The sequence below is a fragment of the Prionailurus viverrinus genome, chromosome B4 (assembly GCF_022837055.1).
Source record: "Prionailurus viverrinus isolate Anna chromosome B4, UM_Priviv_1.0, whole genome shotgun sequence".
NCBI classification, from domain to species: Eukaryota; Metazoa; Chordata; class Mammalia; order Carnivora; family Felidae; genus Prionailurus; species Prionailurus viverrinus.
The window spans coordinates 60661007-60679171 of record NC_062567.1 but is presented as its reverse complement, the minus strand read 5'-3'; positions in this window follow the sequence as shown (position 1 = coordinate 60679171).

The following is an 18165-nucleotide window of genomic DNA, read 5'->3' as shown; positions in this document are numbered from 1 at the left end:
TCGAGCCGCGCGTCGGGCTCTGGGCTGATGGCTCAGAGCCTGGAGCCTGTTTCCGATTCTGTGTCTCCCTCTCTCTCTGCCCCTCCCCCGTTCATGCTCTGGCTCTCTCTGTCCCAAAAATAAATAAACGTTGAAAAAAAAAATTAAAAAAAAAAAAAAAAAGAACATTTAAACATGCTTGATAGTGTTAAATGACTTTCCAGAGATGACATACTGACTAATTCCCATCAGAAGTATGTGAGAGTGCTTATATAATAATACCTTATATAATACCTTATATAATAATGCCTTCATCACCACTGACTGTTCAGTTTTGCAATCTTTGTTAATTTCATAGAAAAAAGTGGGCATTTTGCCATGTACAATAGTTGCCTTTATTTGATCTCTAGTGAGGTTAATATTTTTTTCTTATAGTCTTTTTTTAGCCTATTTTTTGGAGCAATTTTAGGTCCACAGAAAAATTGAGAGGAAGGTGCAGAGATTTCACATATGTCCCCTGTCCCCACCCATGCACAGCCTCTCCCATTGTCAACATTTCGCATCAGAGTGGTACATTTTTTTTTATTAAAAAAAATTCTTTTTAATGTTTGTTTATTTTTGAGACAGAGAGAGACGGAGCATGAACGGGAGAGGGTCAGAGAGAGAGGGAGACACAGAATCCGAAGCAGGCTCCAGGCTCTGAGCTGTCCGCACAGAGCCCGACGCGGGGCTCGAACTCACGGACCGTGAGATCATGACCTGAGCTGAAGTCAGACGCTCAACCGACTGAGCCACCCAGGCACCCCCAGAGTGGTACATTTTTTACAACTGACAAACCTACATTGATATATCATGATCACCCAAAGTCTATATTTACATTAGGGTTCACTTGGGGCTCCTGGGTGGCTCAGTCAGTTAAGCGACCGACTTTGGCTCAGGTCATGATCTCATAGTTTGTGAGTTTGAGCCCCACTTTGGGCTCTGTGCTGACAGCTCAGAGACTAGAGCCTGCTTCATATTCTGTTTCTCCCTCTCTCTCCAACCAGCCCCCTCCCCTGCTCATGGGCTGTCTCTCTGTCTCTCTCAAAAATAAATAAACAGTAAAAAAAAAATTTACATTAGGGTTCACTCTTGGTGGTGTGCTGGGTTAATTTTTTTTATATTTCCTTTCCATTTGTATTTTCTTTTCTGGGAAACCTCTTTAATATACAATTTGCTCCATCTCCTATTAGGCTCTTAGTGTTTTTCTTAGGAATTTGTATGAACTCTTTATTTATTTATTTATTTTTTTAAATTTACATTCAAGTTAGTTAGCATATAGTGCAACAATGATTTCAGGAGTAGATTCCTTAGTGCCTCTTATCCATTTAGCCCACCCCACCTCCCACAACCCCTCCAGTAACCCTCTGTTTGTTCTCCATACTTAAGAGTCTCATGTTTTGTCCCCCTCCCTGTTTTTATATTATTTTTGCTTTCCTTCACTTATGTTCATCTGTTTTGTATCTTAAAGTCCTCATATGAGTAAAGTCATATGATATTTGTCTTTCTCTGACTAATTTCATTTAGCATAATACCCTCCAGTTCCATCCACGTAGTTGCAAATGACAAGACTTCATTCTTTTTGATTGCCTAGTAATACCCCATTGTATATATATATCACATCTTCTTTATCCATTCATCCATCGATGGACATTTGGGCTCTTTCCATACTTTGGCTATTGCCGATAGTGCTATAAACATTGGGGGTGCATGTGCCCCTTTGAAACAACATACCTGTATCCCTTGGATAAATACCTAGTAGTGCAATTGCTGGGTTGTAGGGTAGTTCTATTTTTAGTTTTTTGAGGAACCTCCATACTATTTTCCAGAGTGACTGCACCAGTTTGCATTCCCACCAGCAGTGCAAAAGAGATCCTCTTTCTCCGTATCCTTGCCTCCGCACCTGTCATTGCCTGAGTTGTTAATGTTAGCCATTCTAACAGGTGTGAGGTGGTATCTCATTGTGGTTTTGACTTGTATTTCCCTGATGATGAGTGATGTGTTGTTTGGCCATCTGGATGTCTTCTTTGGAGAAGTGTCTATTCATGTCTTTTGCCCATTTCTTCACTGGATTATTTGTACTTTGGGTGTTGAGTTTGATAAGTTCTTTATAGATTTTGGATATTGACCCTTTATCTGATATGTCCTTTGCAAATATCTTCTCCCATTCTGTTGGTTGCCTTTTAGTTTTGCTGATTGTTTCTTTTGCCGTGCAGAAGTTTTTTATTTTGATGAGGTCCCAATAGTTCGTTTTTGCTTTTGTTTCCCTTGCCTCCAGAGACATGTTGAGTAAGAAGTTGCTGTGGGCAAGGTCAAAGAGGTTTTTGCCTACTTTCTCCTCAAGGATTTTGATGGCTTCCTGTCTTACATTGAGGTCTTTCATCCATTTTGAGTTTATTTTTGTGTATGGTGTAAGAAAGTGGTCCAGGTTCATTTTTCTGCATGTCGCTGTCCAGTTTTCCCAGCACCACTTGCTCAAGAGACTGTCTTTATTCCATTGGATATTCTTTCCTGCTTTGTCAAAGATTAGTTGGTCATATGTTTGTGGTTCCATTTCTGGGTTCTTTATTCTGTTCCATTGATCTGAGTGTCTGTTCTTGTGCCAGTACCATACCATACTGTCTTGATGATTACAGCTTTGTAGTATAGCTTGAAGTCTGGGATTGTGATGCCTCCTGCTTTGGTTTTCTTTTTCAAGATCGTTTTGGCTATTTGGGGTCTTTTCTGGTTCCATACAAATTTTAGGATTGTTTGTTCTAGATCTGTGAAGAATGCTGGTGTTATTTTGATAGGGATTGCGTTGAATATGTCGATTGCTTTGGGTAGTATTGACATTTTAACAATATTTGTTCTTCCTATCCAGAAGCATGGAATATTTTTCAATTTTCTGTGTGTGTGTGTCTTCTTCAATTTCTTTCATAAGCTTTCTATAGTTTTCAGTATATAGATTTTTCACCTCTTTGGTTAGATTTATTCCTAGGTATTTTATGGGTTTTGGTGCTGTATGAACTCTTTATAAATAAAAGATATTAATCATTTATTATGTTCTTCACCTGGTTGTTGTTGTTTGGTTTTATGTTTAATGATACACAGATGTTTACAATTTTTAAAAATGGAGTGAATGTGATATTTTCTTTTGTGTTTAAGTTTAGTAAGTCCTTTCCTATTCATAGAAAAGGTAAATGTTTATGTTATAGTTCATGTTATAGTTTTGGTTTTTTATGCTTGGATCTTCAATTCATTGGAGGTTTTTCTTTTGTTTTGTTTTTGTATTACCAAGTAGCTATTTTTATAACGCTATTTTATTTTTTTTCTAAGTTTATTTATTTTTGAAAGAGAGAGAGAGAGAGAGCACGCAGGAAACGTGCAGAGAGAGAGAGGGAAACACAGAATCTGAAGCAGGCTCGAAGCTCTACACTGTCAGCACAGAGCCCAATGTGGGGCTCATACCCAAGAACCGTGAGATCATGACCTGAGCCGAAATCGGGCGCTTAACTGACTAAGCCACCCAGGCATGCCACAACACTCTGCAAGAAATAGAACAATTTCCCTCTTTTCTGTTACTTAGTGATTTTTATATATTAAGCTCTTTTAAATTCTAGTGCCTGTTTCTGTGTCTGTCTTGTTTCACTGAAAAGCTCTTCTTGTGTCAATAGCACTCTGTTTTAATTATTGTGCTTTATAATGTTTTAGTAACTGGAAGGTCTAGTGAGTAAAATGACCTTACTAAGTATAACCTCGTGGCCTCTCAAAGCTGCAGAGCTTTCCACAATGCAACCTGATGCCATTCAAAAATATTGAAGACTTGGATGGCTTTTCACCTAAGAATATGAAAGAGGGCAAAATTTTGTAAGATTATAGGTCTGTGGAGCTGGCCAGAAAAAAAACATTTTAACATTCTAAGAGCCACAGAAATGAAAAGTGCAATCAAGTGTTTTAGCAGCCTGGGTGAGAGTCATAGACTTCCATGAGTAAATGGAAGAAAGAGGTCATGATATGATTCAAACCTAGACATTTAAATGAGTTCTGCATAAGCAAAGTTTTGCCAGTAAATTAGTTTTCATATTTTTGTGCATGTTTGTCAAACTATGGAAAGTAGAATTCAACTGCAAAAGTAACTGAGATTGGAAAGCTTCTGTTGACATTCTTTTGATAATTTAAACAATATTTCAGTTATAAGTTTTAGTTTTTTCAACTTTTGAGGCGATTCTGGCCATTACAGTTTTTCTGTTAATCAGTCAATTAGTATTCAACCAATACTGAGATTTCTGCTTATCTGCGTATACTGATGTTTATTATTTTGTAATAGAAAATTTTCAGTATATTGCTCATTTATGTTTAAAAATTTTTTAAAAATATTTATTTAGTTTTGAGAGACAGAGCGTGAGCAGGGGAGGGGCAGAGAGAGACACAGACACATAGAATCCAAAGCAGGCTCCGGGCTCTGAGTTGTCAGCACAGAGCCCAACATGGGGCTCGAACCCAGGAACTGCGAGATCATGACCCGAGCGGAAGTCAGATGCTCAACCGACTGAATCACCCAGGAGCCCCTCGTTTATGTTTTGTTCTTCATTGTGTGTGTGTATTGATTTGGCAGGAAATGTTTATTTTATTTGTTTATCTTTTCCCCTAGAACACCTATTGGATCAAGAGTTGGACTCTTAACTAACTGATCCACACAGACACCCTTAATTTTTTTTTTTTTTTTAAGAAAAAAAAAGCATTTTAAGTTTATAGTTATTTACCACTGAGTATAGCTTGGTTACAATTCCAAAACTAACTTTTCTATGTATTATTCTCATTTTCATTATTTTACAAATAGTTTAATATATTTGTTTTCCTTTTTGATTCAATATTATTTTACTAAAAATAAAAACAACAACAACAAATGAAGCACCCACTATGCAGATCACGACTCCTTCTTTCTTTACATTCTTAAATAGTGGAACAACTCTTTTTTGTTCCATTCCTCCCTAAAAATGGTTTGTCAAAATTATGCCAGAGAAGAATTTTGGGAAAACTAACATGAGTCATTGCATTTGGGTCATTTAATTCACATATTTGGTGCCACTTCCATATGTCCCAGGTTAAACCAACCAATTTTGAGAATGTAGGTTTTATGTCATTCAATAAATTGAACAAAGTGTGTAAAGTGCAAGACTTAGGAAAAAGGATCGTTTTGACATCAGCTAATTTGTGCCACAGCTAATATCTTGGATCCATGATTCAAGGGCTGAAATGTAACTAAAGTAGCAGTTTCTTTTGCCCAGAGCGCACAATAAGCAGCACATACGATGGAAAGATACAGGTGAAGGTTCTAGAACACAAAACCTGTGGGAAGGAGGAGCCATGACCCCAGTTGTTGAGCCCTCAGGCCTTCACAGTGGCCATCCTGGGTGATGAACATCCCTTATTGCTGGCCAGGGCTTTTCCTCTCAATCCACTCTGGCCAGTTACTGCAGTGACCTGGGAGGGTTTGTGTGGATCACAGGAACTCTGGGCCCCTTGAAATTGAGCGCTGAGTGTCCGAATTCGGCTCAGGTCATGATCTCACGGTTCGTGGGTTTGAGCCCCTGTGGGTCTCTGTGCTGACAGCTGGGAGCCTGGAGCCTGCTTCGGATTTTGTGTCTTCCTCTCTCTCTCCCCTCCCCTGCTCGTGTTCTGTCTCTCTCTCTCTCAAAAATGAATACACATTAAAAAAAATTTAGAATATGTTCAGATTTTAGAAATCAATGCAGTTTTTAATAAGGAGGAGGAAGAGGAAGAGAAAAGCAACAGATATAACTCTGAGATAGTTCAGAAAAACAGCAATAATTGAGAGTTCCACATGACCAATTTTGGGAACTAGTTCTCCCCACCCTGCCCCTCACTCCCAGCTCCTTTTTGAAAGCAAGGGCTTTCTGTAGCTAATGACACTTTAGAGGGCACGAAATCACTAGGATAAATCATGTTTAAATATGGCGTTGATAGGGGCGCCTGGGTGGCCCAGTTGGTTAAATGTTAGACTTCAGCTCAGGTCATGATCTCACGGTTCGTGGGTTCAAGCTCTGCATCGGGCTCTGTGCTGAACTCTTGCTCAGAGCCTGGAGCCTGCTTCAGATTCTGCGTCTCCTTCTCTCTCTGCCCCTCCCCCATTTGTGCTCTGTCTCACTGTCTTTCAAAAATAAATAAATGTAAAAAAAAAATTAAATATGGTGTTGATAAAGTGTCTTCTGTTCTCAAGTTGTTACCTTGTTTTAATAAATCAAATCAAATCAAGACATGCTAAATTTCATACAGTTCATTGTGTTGTAGCTCCATTCATTACAAAAAGCCTTTAACAGTAGCTCTAGGTACTCCTGGATGCCTCAGTCAGTTAAGTGTCTGACTCTTGGTCTTGGCTCAGGTCATGATCTCATGGCTCATGAGATCGAGCCCTGTGATGGGCTCTGTGCTGACAGTGTGGAGCCTGCTTGGGATTCTCTCTCCCTCTCTCTCTGCCCCACCCCTGCGCTCCCTCTTTCTCTCTCTCTCTCTCAAAATGAAAAGTAAACATAAAAAATAATTTAAAAAGTCATTCTAAACTAACATATTTCTAAACATTGCCTATATAAATCATGCTCCTATACATCATATACCAAACTTGATCATTTCATAGGTCACAGAAGGTTAAGGTTGGAGGGAAACTTCCAGATCATAGAGTTGGTTTTCACTTCCTAAATACTAACATGGCATCATATCTGTGAATGCTCTAGAATTACTGCACACTTATTTTAGTTGTTCCAAAATGTTTGGAAAGAGGTAAGAAGGAGTTTTGTTAAGCTCACTTTAGAATTCTGTGTAAGGTCTAATCTTCTATCCTCAATTAAAATTCTCTTTGAGTTTTAAAAACATGCTCACACTGACCAGATGAATTTAGTGTACACATGTCTGAAATTAGTTTACAAATGTCTGAAATATGTTTAAGCTCAGAAATTGAGGCTATGTGTGAAAATTTATTTGTAACTAGCTCCCTCTAGTGAGAATTATTTAAAATTGAATGGTTCATTTCTGTCTGAACTGGTAAAAGTTTTTGAAGAGCAGTTTTCAATTTTTAAGAACTATAAACTCTTGAATTATATTATTTATAGAGTTCCAGAAAAATCTGAAATACATATATATACATTTTTGTATATATAGTATGTATATATATACTATAAATTCTTGAATTATATACTATATATAGTATATATGTGTATATATAATGTGTGCATATATATATATATATGTATATATTTGTTGTTGTTGCTGTTATAGGGCCTATTTTGGAAATAAGTTACAGCGAAAAACAATCCAAAGACACACATAATAAATTAGCAATGTGGCAACACCATAGCTGTAACCTTTTAGAGAATAAAGTTGACTTGAAAGGTAAATCTTGGCAGAAAACTGACATACCAACTGTTTTGAGACGAGAATTGAGTGTGGGGCACAATGGAGAGATGAGGATGAGACTGCTACAGAATTCAGGCTGAAAAGAATAACCTTGTTAACAGTTTGCAAACCGTTTTTCATTTGCTCTTTTGGATATCCTGTGAGGTACGTGTTATCCCTTATTTTGCAGGTCAGGGAACAGTTGCAGCAAGGGAAGTGATATGCCCAGTGCTGCAGAGCACCGTGGATGCTGTGCTTTGTTACCCAGATTCCCATTCAGGGCTGAGGTACGCATTCCTCCAGTTCTGGGGTTCCGGGGTGGGGTGGGGTCATTGCCGCCTCTCAGCTGGACTGCTTTCTGGAATTGTCCTCAGCCAAAGAAATACACTTCACCCAAGGTTATGCAACCCTCAGCCTGAGACTATGTATATCCGATGATTGGTTCTTGTGATGGACAAAGACTTGTCCACCCTGCCTCGATTTGGGGTATCTTGTTAGAGCTATTCCCGCTTCAAAACTCCCCTGAGCTGCGCTGCAGTTCAGCTCTTTTGTCTTCTGGGTCTTTCTTCACCACTCACAGGGGCTGTTTCTGCAAGGATTCTCCAATAACCTCTGCACAGAAACTTCAGTGTCTAGAATCTGTTTCCCAGTAAATCTAACCTGTGACAGTTGGTCCTGGATGTGGTCCTAAGGAAATAGGTTTAAAATGGGATTTTGTTGCTGCACCTGGCTGAATGTAATAAAGATGCCTTGCTGGTAGTAGAGAAACACAGCCGCAGGCATGCAGTTCCCGTGCAATTGTTAAAACGTCTATAGGTGAAAACTAGGATGGGCTTCCGATGGGAGGTAGGGCATTGGCAGGTGCAATGTCTCAGTGATTTGAGAGTTTCAAGGGAAAAGTAAGAATTTTGGAATTAGATGGCTGTTGCTGGGAGCCATCAATGCATTGGAGAGGGACAGTAAAGGGTTGAGGATTACTCACCAATATAGTGGGAAATGTGAAGCCAGAGTGATTCTTTGGCTGTATATGAATGCATTCCCATCTCCTGTAGCCTGGGAGCAGTAAAGCTGGAGGCTTATAAGTGATAAGAGTAGCAGAGTTCCAGAGAATGTGGAATTCTCGACTGTGGTTAGGCCAGGGCCCTGATTTGGAAGGAATGAGACTTTATTTTATTTTTTATTATTTTTTTAATGTTTACTTTTTATTGAGACAGGGGGAGACAGAGCGCCAGTGGGGGAGGGGCAGAGAGAGGGAGACACAGAATCTGAAACAGGCTCCAGGCTCTGAGCTGTCAGCACAGAGTCCGATGCGGGGCTCGAACCTGCGACCTGTGAGATCATGACCTGAGCCGAAGTCAGACACTTAACTGACTGAGGCACCCAGGTGCCCCTGGAAGGAATGAGACTTTTGATGGGGATCTCTGGGTTGATGCACTAAAAAAAAATTTTAATTTAAATCCAAGTTGGTTAACACATAGTGTAATAATGATTTCAGGAATAGAACTTAGTGATTCATCACTTACATAGGACACCTAGTGCTCCTCCCACGTGCCCTCATTAATGCCCATCACCCATTTAGCTGATCCTCCTAATTACCTCCCTCCAGCAACCCTCAGTTGTTCTCTGTATTTAAGAGTCTCTTGTGGTTTGTCTCTCTCTCTGTTTTTCTTATTTTTGCTTCCCTTCCCCTGTGTTCATCTGTTTTGTTTCTTAAATTCTACATATGAGTGAAGTCATATGATGTTTGTCTTTCTTTGACTTATTTCGCTTGCCATAATACCCTCTAGTTCCATCCACGTTGTTGCAAATGGCAAGATTTCATTCTTTTTGATCACTGAGTAATATGTCGTTGTATATATAAACCACATCTTCTTCATTCACTCATTGGTCAATGAATATTTGGGCTCTTTCCATAATTTGGCTGTTGTTGATAGTGCTGCTATAAACATTGGAGTGATGCACTAAAAAATTTTGAATCCTTAGTTCCCTTGGACCTTCTGGGCCTTCAGACATGACCCACTCCTTCCTGTTTAAAGACTAGTGCCTCTTGTTTATTTGTAGAAGACGCAGAGGACCTTGCCTTGCAAGCCTCTATCTCCTCTCTTGGCCATCAGGCCCCTAACTAGGGTCAAATCACAACACAACCTGGCCGCGAAGTACCGGGCCTGCTAAGGGAGAAAAGGACTACACCCTGAAGTAGTTTAGGACCTGGTCCACACATGGCATCAAGAAGCTGGAGTGTATGTATGGGACTGGATCCCGAGGGTGCCCAGAATATAACATCGGATAGGGAGAGTTAAGTGAGAGCTTCTCTCCTGGTACAGGATTTACACGTTGGCAAGCGCCCCAGGAGATGGCGCTAATATACTGTAAATTTGCCTCTTAGAAGCATGGCCTGGTGAGAAGGTAACAGTATCGATGAGAAGTTCTTTTAAAAAAATTTTATTTTTTTGTTGAATAAATTTGACATATAACATGTAAGTTTAAGGTGTACAGCATGTTACTCTGATGCATTTATATGTTGTAATATGATTGTTCTTGTAGTAATATTGATCACATTACATAATTACAATACAGTATTATTACCTATATTCATTATACTGTGCATTAGGTCCCTGTGGCTTATTTACTATTCCTTACACGTTTGTACTCTCAGATACCATCAATGTTATCACTCCCCTCACTGAATATGTCTTGTAGCTACTCTCCAGAGCTCTGAAGGCCAGGGTTGGTGGTAGGAGATGCTGTTCCAGAGCTGAGCTCACTGATAGTGATGGGGATGGGCTTGTCCTGAAATAGAGGCCAGGTGCCCGAGTGCAACTGCCATCAGCTAGGTGGGTGCAGTTACTTTAATGAGCAGCTGAGAGCATATTGGCTGTCAACCTAGAATAACAGGATATCAGGGTCAGGGAACAGCTTTCTCCCCACTCCAGAAACACACCGCTTTGGTTCCGTGAGGCCTGAAATGCCATTAGGTGAGAGCTCCATTTTTATTCTGTGTTAGGTCTAACTCTGGTTATCTGTTATTGTTACTGTTTTTTGAGTCTTTCTCCACAGAGATTCTGAGAACAATTAAGCCCCAGTGCCTTCTGGCGTCCGTTGCATGAGGTTCTTTAACTTCTTCCTGATATTTTAGAACCGGGCCACCCATTCCCAATTCTCTTGGAAGAATCGGGAAACAGTTACTCCAAGCTTGTTCGTGGGTTCGGATGACGAACTCCAGCTGAGAAAGTCTACAGTCTACCCATATCCTTAACTTTTTCTTAACCTTTTCTAATAATGAGTAATTTACTTCTTTCCTCTAAAGACTTAGTTTTCCCCCAACCTTCTCAGAAATTATGTGTGTGTGTGTGTGTGTGGTGGGGGGGTATTGGGCATTCTAACATACCTCTGTTTCTCAAGCTTTGAATTGGGCTGTCAAACCTACAACAGATTTCATCTCTGCTCTCTCACCCTTCAGCCAAAGAATTCCTTGTCGCTTTGGGATCACTAGACCTCAGGCTTTTGAATCATTTTCTCTTTATGAAGGCGGCATCTCAGGTGAGTCCCTTCTCATTCTCTTTCCTGGTCCTCTCTTTGCCTTCAGAACACTAATTATTTTGCAACATTCATATAAACACATATAAATAATCTAGTTAATTATGTAAATGTAAAATTGAATGTAATCACTTTATGAGTAGTGAGTAGGGATCTTACTACCTAAGCTCAGCTAGGTAAGAACTATAGCTTACAAATTTTTCTATCACAGGAAAATTTCTCACTCCGAGCCCTCATTCAGCCCAGGTATGAAGCCTAATAACCTCAGTCATGTCTAGGTTTCTCTACTGGCCCCACCCCAGAGCGTTTATTCAACTTCAGATGGTTTTGCAGAGTTCCCTGGGTGAAGGTAGCTTATCTCATTTCTCTGGTTCCTGCTTCTCAACCCCTTTTGCCAGCCCCTCCCCTTCTGCTAGGTCCTTGTGTTTTGGGGTAGCCCAGGGCTTAGGGACTGCTCTGAGCTCATCAATACTTTCTGTAGTTCATTTGAGCACAGTCTGCTGCACTGCCTCCTGTGGAGGTAACATGTAAGAGCTGAGGTCTGTCTGGACTTCTTGGGAGAGGAATGGGCTGGCAGAAGAGATTTCAAAGATGAAATTAATTAATCCTAGGATAAGAATGACGGTTGATTTCCAGTTTCTCTCTACTACCCAGACTTCTCCAGAGCCCAGGAGATGGGGAAAATATATTTAAACCTTTTCCTCTGGTATTCCTTCCCTCCTTTCTCAGATACTTACTGATTGCCAGCTATGTGCCAAGGGGAAAGGACTAGATCCTGGGGAATGTATTTTTTGGCTCTCTGGATAGAAAAGATGTATCATTTTGAGAAGTTTTTGAACAACTTGTAGTCTTCCCTGAAATCATCTACTTAACTATCAATTTCAACTTGAACTGTCTTCTTATTAAATGGACCACCATTAAGTGTTGTGATAGTACTAGAAAACAAGCAATTTGTAAAGCATTTGCACAAATTCTAACCAGGCTCGCTACTTTGGTTTTCTCTATTATCTACTTAGCAATCAAAGCAACTCCTTAATTTAACATATGACGTTGAAAATAATTTGACAATATTTCCAATTAAGTTAATCTTCACGTTGCTTTTGTGTTCTTTGTCATCACATGTAGAATGATAAAATTCTGTTTTGCATATTTTTCATGAATATGGGGTGTGTTTTTCCATTTGGGTCAATAATAGCTCATTATTATCTCATTTCAGAGATGAGTTCAATACTCAATCTACAAATTACATAGTAACCAATTTCTCCAAATTAACCACAAGTCAGAATGAAGCTCACAAGCCACTTTTCCTATATTTTTGCCTATCTGTAAGAAGCCAAAGCTTAATGATCTACTTCAACTAAATAGGTTGGACAGAATTTAGATGTTCATTAGCAAAAAGTCTGACCCAGAAGCAAGATAGGTCATCACAGAAATGAAGAAAAGAGGAAATTACAGTTTAGACCACATTATCCAATCTCTGATTTATGGTTGGAGAAGATCATCGAAGTGACTGTCCTAATTCTTGTTTAACAGAAGACCTAAAAAATGGGAATAATATTTGTTCTGTTTTTAAGTTCTGCTCAATATTTAGACTATTCCCAAGAAAAATAGGTTGTAAGAACCAATCGATAGAGAATATCAGGAAAGAAGTAATGCTGCCTGGGAAAATCTAACCTGAATTTTGATTGGTACATGAGCTACCAGTTTGGTGACACTGTTAAGATATTCTGATAAAAGACAACTATTTTGAAAGGAAAAGTCTGAGAGAATCTCACAATAGCTCCATTCGGGCATTAAAAAAAGTCACGTTGTTGCCATGGCAATATTCTGATAATTTACATGACTGTGTCAGAGCTTTTTCATTCGTCTATTAGAACAGACTTCCTTTACAAAAGTGTTCATTTTTATGTGGCTAAGAGGCCAATACAGATATTCTCTGAAGAATATCATCATCACGAATCAAATAAAATTAACATACTAAAGGATTCATATTTAACTGCCGAAAGTGTTCTTGGGTCTAAATCAATCCATCAGTGAAGGCTTTATTAAACACTGACTAAGTGCTTAGCATACTTGTGGGTACTCAGGAGCTGTGAAACACCACAGTGACAGAACACCAAGATCTAATGGAGAGCTTTAGGAAATAAGCAGATGCCTGCAGTCCCAGTTCTGAAGATTCCAATAGGTACGTTCTGGTCTGGAGCTCCTGGGAATGTTTTTGTTTTTGTTTTTGTTTTAAACCTCCCAGGTGATTCTGATGATTAGTCAGGCCCAGGGCCCATTTCTGCCGGAGTTGTCAAAGTCTGGTCCCTGAACCCGAGGTCATCAGTGTCACCTGGGAACTTGTTAGAAATGCAAATTCTCCAGTCCCACCCTACTAAATCATAGACTCTGGAGAGAACAACCTGTGTTTTTAACAAGCTCTCCTGGCAATTTACTGCTTGATAAAGTTAGAGAATCATGGCCTTTTCTCCGGACTGAGATGGATGCCCCAGTTTTCTCTTTGCTGCAGAGCTAAGGGAATAGGACTTACTTTTTCTCCCTGGGTACATAGCCAGCTGCTCTACCCTCCTCTTTACCCTTAGCATACCTGAAGAAGTGCAGAAGGGAAATGTGCTCCTCCGTTTCCTGCTTCCTTGATGTTTGGGAAGATGATAGAGAAGTCCTTTTTGTCTTCAAGGAAAACAGGAAGGGGATACAAATGATAACCAATCTGGGAAATTGGCAGGAATTCCAAAATTTAGAAAAGCCTTTCTGTCCTGGCCCCTGGTCTCTTATCCTCCTTTTTTTTTAAAAAAAAAAAATTTTTTTTTTAACATTTATTTATTTTTGAGACAGAGAGAGACAGAGCATGAACGGGGGAGGGTCAGAGAGAGGGAGAATCTGAAACAGGCTCTGAACTGTCAGCACAGAGCCCGACGCAGGGTTCGAACTCACCGTGAGATCCTGACCTGAGCCGAAGTTGGCCACTTAACTGACCGAGCCACCCAGGCGCCCCTCTTATCCTCCATTTTTATTCCTGAGCAGGGAGCTCATACCCTCCCCATTTTCTCACTCTACCTTTAGCAAAGTCATATGACCCTTTGCAGCACCTCAAGGCCTAAAAATAAAATAAAGAGATAGATGATGTCCCCTTTCAGCATACATGTTTTCCTTTTACTTTTTAATGGAAATCATTCCTTTTTCTTTTTTTAATGTTTATTTACTTTTGAGAGAGAAACAGAGTGCATATGGGTGAGGGGAAGAGAGAGACAGAGACCTAGAATCTGAAGCAGGCTCCAGGCTCTAGGCTCTGAGCACGGACCGTGAGGTCATGACCTGAGCTGAAGTTCGAAGCTTAAAGCTTAACCAACTGAGGTTCCCAGGCAACCCGGAAATCATTCTAAAACAAATTTAGTACGTTCCGGATTTTTCTTTATCATCTCATGTTATTATAATAAAAATTAACTGTTGTGTCCTACAACAAACAATAGTATCATGGACTATTGAAGATCAAAGACATGTTTCTCTTAAATAATTCTAGATGTCTAGGCATTTTTTCCCCTCATATTTCTTTATTTTTGTCTTTTCTCTCACCCTCAAGCTCTCAGCAAACATGTCCAAGTATCTTTTTCAATATTCTTCACCTTTAATTTTTTGCTTCCAATTTCACAGGGCTGGGAAACCAGAAAACAAGTTTGTCAGAACTGTTTTAAGTGGGTACAATAAATTGGCAAATTTTATTCATTTATTTATTTTAAATGTTTATTTTTCAAAGAGAGAGTGTGAGCGGGGGAGGTGCCAAGAGAGAGAGGGGGGCAGAGGATCTGAAGTGGGCCCCGCCCTGGCAGCAGAGAGTGAGATGAGGGGCTCCAACTCACAAGCCATGAGATTAGGACCCGAGCTGAAGTTGGATACTCAGTCAACTGAGCCACACGGGCGCCAGGCACATTTTATTTTTTACCGATAATACACAGCGTTAATGAGGTTGTCTTAAAGTTAATACTTCCTGGGGTTTCTGGCTGGCTCAGTGGGTAGACCATGTGACTCTTCATCTTGGAGTTGTGAAGTTCAAGCCCACATGGAATACAGAATTTACTTAAAAAAAAGACAAAAATGTCTTAAAGTATATATTCAATATTCCACATGTCTTGAAGGAAAAAAAAATGATTAAAATTCTTTAAAGAAAAATAAGGTTAATACTTCTTCAAGAAAGGGTTAATTAATGTGATCCTTTGGGAAAGCAACTTGGCAATATATGCCAAGCTCCTTAAAATATTCATATTAAAAAAAAAACATTAAAAAAAATTTTTTTAACATTTATTTATTTTTGAGAGAGAGAGAGAGAGAGAGCATGAACAGGGGAGGGCCAGAGAAAGAGGGAGACACAGAATCTGAAACAGGCTCCAGGCTCTGAGCTGTCAGCACAGAGCCCGACGCGGGGCTCGAACCCACGGACCGTGAGATCACGACCTGAGCCGAAGCCGGACGCTTCACTGACTAAGCCACCCAGGCGCCCCCCAAAAAAAATTTTTTTAAATGTTTATTATTGAGAGACAGAGAGAGACAGCATGAGCGGAGGGAGGGGCAGAGTGAGAGGGAGACCTAGAACATGAAGCAGGCTCCAGGCTCTGAGCTCTCAATACAGAGCCCAATGCGAGGCTCGAACTTACGAGCCATGAGATCATGACCTGAGCCAAAGTCGGTCGCTCAACTGACTGAGCCACCCAGGTGCCCCTATTTTCATATTCTTTAATCCAACATTTTTACTTCTAGAACTAATGTAAAGAAATAATTTATTACAAAAAACATTTATCCACACTGAAGTTTGTTGGTTAATTATTTCTAAGAGAGAAAAGCTGGAAATGATCTAAATACTTAATAATAATAGAGTTTTAAGGTAAATTATGGAGCTTAAAAAATTTTTTTAAACGTTTATTTTTGAGAAAGAGGCAGACTACAAATGGGGGAGAGGCAGAGAGAGAGAGAGGAAGACACACAATCGGAAGCGGACTCCAGGCTCTGAGGTGTCAGCAGAGAGCCCAATGCAGGGCTTGAACCCATGAACTGTGAGATCATGACCTGAGCTGAAGTTGGGCACTTAACCGACTGAGCCACCCAGGCACCCTGAATTATTGAAACTTTAATTACTGAAATTATAAATACCCATTGAAAGTGATAGATACAAAGATTTTGAAATAACTTTATTTTTTAATTTAAAATAATTTTTAAAGTTTATTTATTTTGAGAAAGAGGGAGAGAGTCAGAGAATGCCAAGCAGGCTCCATGCTGCCAGCACAGAGCCTGAATATGGGGCTCCATCCCAGGATGCGAAATCATGACCTGACTGAAATCAAGAGTCACATGCTTAACTGACTGAGACACCCAGGTGCTCCTGAAATAACTTTAGCATATGTGCATACTATATGTGCAATATAACAAATGAAGGCAATTCACCCATCCACTGCAGAGCTTAGAAATAATTTAATAACAATGGCTAAGTATTTTATATAAGTTAGCTCATTCAAACTTCACAAAAGTCCCTGTTAAGTGGGTACTTATAATCTCCATTTAATAGATAAGGAGACATTACTAAGAGTTTAAGTAAGTGGCAAACAATTGTCAGACCTGGTATTCAAACCTAAGTAAGGTGATTCTAAAAGCCTGTGCCTCTAACCCCTGGGGCTTTAAATAGGGACATCCCAGTTTATGCTTGGTGTGCTAGCATAATTATTCATGGCTCCCCATTTCATCCTCAGAAGGCCACACTGAAATGACAAATCCTATGGTTACACTAGCTCTAGGTGACCCTGGCCAGGCTCAAAAATAAGAAAGACATTCTCAGAGGACCAGGAATTTAGAGGGTGTTCTGAGACTGAATACACATGGAATCAGGCGTGAGAGGGAAGTAGTGACCCAGAACACGATTGAGGTAAGAGACAGTATGATCACAAAGGATTAGTAACCAAGTGGGCCTCATGCCTAGAGGCTGTCGGGCCAGAAAGGTATCTAGGGCAAACTGGTATGGGGAGTAATGGGTTACTATAGCAGGAATAGTGACTTTAGGTGCAACAGATTGCAAAAATGGTCACAATACCTCTCCCACAAAGAGATGGTATCTATTTCTCCACCCCTTGAGACCGGGCTGACTTTCTTTGACCAAAAGAATGTGAGGGAAGCAACACTATGTGAGTTCCAAACACTGCTACCATGTGAACAAGCCTTGGCTAGCCTGTTGCAAGATGAGAGATCACACAGAGAAGGACCAAGGTGCTACAGTTTGATAGCCAGCCACCTGTCAGATGTGCAAGTGAGGCCATTCAGGACCAGCCAAACCCAAGCACACCAGCCAAATGACTGCATATCCAGCAGCTGACTACAGATGCATGAATTGGGCCGTAGAAGAACTAACTGACCACTGAGCCCAGTCCAAATTGCTGACCCACAGAGTTGTGAGCTGAATAACTGGATGTTATTTTAAGCCACTGAGCTTTGGGATGATTTGGGATGCAGCAAAGCTAACTAATATACCAGGAAACCCTTGCAAATATCTCCAACTTCCACTCCTCATAGGTCTGGGCAGGTTTCTTCGGGGGGCTCTGTGCCAGGCAGGAGCAGTGCTTGGGACAGAAGGGCAGTGACTGTGTATCTAAAATCACCTGTGAAAAATTGAAGATCACTGAGCCCAGAAAAATTAGCCATGAAATATCTTGCCCAAGAAGATGTGTGTGGTCCCTTCTTCCAGAAGATAAATCATATATATTTGAAAATGAGATAGGAACAGGGTAAATTTTGCCAAATATTTAAGAAGCTTTTCTTTATTCAGAAGCTACTCATTTTTGTTATTTAATGTCTCTATGAAAGAAGAGACTGACCATTAGGCTTGTTCTTCTATGTAACTCAAGTACTAGAATTACAACTGAATTGTTACCGCAGTCCATAATTGTTGCCCCAAGAGAGGTTATGAAAAGACAACACTTTCCCTCTTTGAAGCAGACTTGGACATGTCACAGCTTTGCCTGTAAATTGCAGACAAACCCCCTGTTTCATTGCCAAGGTGAGTAAATATCAGAACTGCTTACATGTTCTCAAAAAGTAATTCATCTCACCAGCAAAAGGCGATATCTAGTGTTGGCCTGTGTATTTATTTTTTATTGAAGTGAAACTCACATGTCACAGAATTAACCGTTATGAAGTGTACAATTCCATGGTGTTTAGTGTATGCACAGGGTCGTGTAA